The sequence below is a fragment of the Onychomys torridus genome, chromosome 6 (assembly GCF_903995425.1).
Source record: "Onychomys torridus chromosome 6, mOncTor1.1, whole genome shotgun sequence".
In the NCBI taxonomy this organism is placed as follows: Eukaryota; Metazoa; Chordata; class Mammalia; order Rodentia; family Cricetidae; genus Onychomys; species Onychomys torridus.
In genome coordinates this window covers 55,496,483-55,499,079 of record NC_050448.1, presented here as the reverse complement: position 1 = coordinate 55,499,079, position 2,597 = coordinate 55,496,483, and the positions used below count along the sequence as shown (strand labels likewise).

Sequence of the window (2,597 nt, the reverse complement as noted above, 5' to 3'; positions counted from 1 at the left end):
TAAGTGTGTTCTAGTATCCCTCACTCTGAATCTCCTTTATTTCTGTTTTCCATTCCTGTTTTACTTTTCCCTTCGTCTATCTATGTATGTCCCTATGCATCTACCTCTGTATCTCTACCTATTATCTATCTGTCTGTCTCTGTTTCTGGCTACCTTTTGTTTACTGTCTCCACCAGAATACCAACTCCATGAGGACAGCGGCTTGGAACATTGTGTTCAAACTAGATGCTAGACAGTGGTTATGGGATAAAAAGTGCCCACACTGGAATAAGAGCCTGAACAAACCGAAGGAAAGCATCCAAGCAGGAGAAAGCTGTGAATCTGGTGAAGTAAATAATCAAGAGCTCAATGCAGCAGGAGCAGAGTGAGTCTGAACAACAACAGGAGAGCACAAATGAGAAAGCTAGTGTATTACAGGTGGTTGACATTCAGCGGTAAGCACTGAGGGCATTGTATCATTCTTCGGCTCTTACGTTGGGTGACACGTATAGCAATTTGGAGCGGCCATTTTACTGATAAGATCTTCTGCTTTGTTTTTATAGGATCACTCAATTGTTAGGTTGACAATTAACTGAAGAAACAAGAGTGAAAGTAGAAAGACCAGTTAAGAGTTAGTTTGATAACAACCTTCTGCTGTTTTTAGTTAGGAAGTATCTAAGTATAATATCATTATTGTCTAATCTTCTCTTCTATCCAGAACATGGCAAGTTAGAGTAAATATGGGAAGTTATTAAAGGAAATTAATAGGAAGAGAGAAAGATCCCTAAAATGATGTGACTTGCTTAAATCATGCTCATGAAATTATTTTATGTTAATTACCTATGATGAGCCAGGGTTTTAAATGGCAAAATGGATATAAATGTGACAGGAAGTTACTTTAAATAATGCACAAAGGTTCAAGTGTAAGAAGATATTTTTAAAAATTACATGAGAACCAAACATGATGGGGGGGTGGGGATTGTCTGTGTACTGATGCCTAACAATATTCTCCTATACTCATAGGTTGATGACTACCCCAACTGTTATCAGAGAGGCTACATCCAGTAACTGATGGAAGCAGACACAGACCCACAGCCAAACATTAGGCCTAGCTCAGAGAATTCAACTGAAGAGGGGGAGGAAGGATTGTACAAGTCATAGGGGTGAAGAACATCACAAGACAACCCACAGAATCAACTAACCTGGCTTCACAGGAGCTCACAGAGTCTGAACCAACACCCAGGGAGCCTGCATAGGACTGACCTAAGCCCTCTAAGTATATGTGACAGTTGTGTAGTTTGGTCTACTTGTGGAACTCCTAGCACTGGGAGCCATGTGTTGTTGAATATCTATGGGAGACCCGCCCCTTTATGAACAGAACTGAGAGGGACTAGATTGGGGCTGGGGTGAGCAGAGGGGAGATGGGGGAAGGAATAGGAGAAAAGGGAGGGGAAACTGCAGTTGGGATGTAAAATAAGTAAGCAAATTTAATTAATAAAATAAAGAATACAAGATATTCTTATATATATGTGGATATATATATATGGATGTATATGACTGAGAAGTTGAGAAGACCTGGGCTGCTTGGTCAACTGGCGGACAGAATAAGTAGGGTTATAAAGTAAAGGAAACCAAGTCCTTCTTGGGATTTTCCTTCCCATTTACTCTGATGCTTCTTCTACCCAAACTCAAGTTAAATGCCCCAACCTAGCATTGCTTTCTGCAGTACTCTCAGTGATATGGACATACAAAAGCAGACCAATCACATGATGGCATTCATTAAACATGAAGCCAATAAGAAAGCAGAAGAAACAGAAGCACAGGCAGAAGAGTTCAATATGGAGAAAGTTTGTTTTGTACAGAAAAAAAAAAGACTGAAGATTATGGAGTACTATACAGAAAGAAAAACACATTGTGCAATAGAAGATAATTCTAATGTCCTGTTTGAAGAAGAAAGCAAGATTCAAAATACCCAGAGCAAGATTTAACCTTATGAGGCAGAACAGAGACTCAGCATGGGGGTAAAAGATACAACCAGGTACCAAATGCTGCTGGATGGGCTGATCTTCTAGGGTTTGTATCAGCTTTCAGAGCTCCTCATGACTATCCTTTCTAAAAGTGAAATTTAGCAATTCCTTTTATAAAATTGGCAGCAAACCGAGATGTTGATGTTTGGATTGATCAAGAAGCCTACCTGCCTGAGGACAACACAGTTCGAGGGATTAAGGTCTACACCCAGGATCACAAGGTCAAAGCTTGGAATGCTCTGAAAACATGACTGGATCCCAACACATGGTGCTGGGAGTTTGTTTGGTGCACAAACCTATCAGGAAGCTTTGAGGAGTTGTAGTTCATCCTCTCTGTACCGGGAGAAGACCACCATTTGTGGAGCTTCCTCTTTCTGTGCTAGTATTGCTCTGGGGAATCAGTTTCCTTGGCCTTGTGTTTAAAGTGGGGAAAGGATCACTCAGCATGATTCAATAAATGAGTGTTTCCTCCCCAACCTGAGGGTTAGAAATCTGAGCTCAAGTTGCCAGCATGATTGGGTTGTGGTCAAAGCCATGTTTGTGACTTGCAAAGGCTACTCTCTTACTTACTGTGTCATTATGTTGCAAGAA

At 40.7% G+C, this 2,597-nt stretch overlaps 1 pseudogene; it reads left to right on the top strand.

Moving 5' to 3' along the window:
• Positions 1-1,676: 1,676 nt before the first annotated feature.
• Positions 1,677-2,329, top strand: LOC118586167 (annotated as a pseudogene).
• The last annotated feature ends 268 nt before the right edge of the window (positions 2,330-2,597 follow it).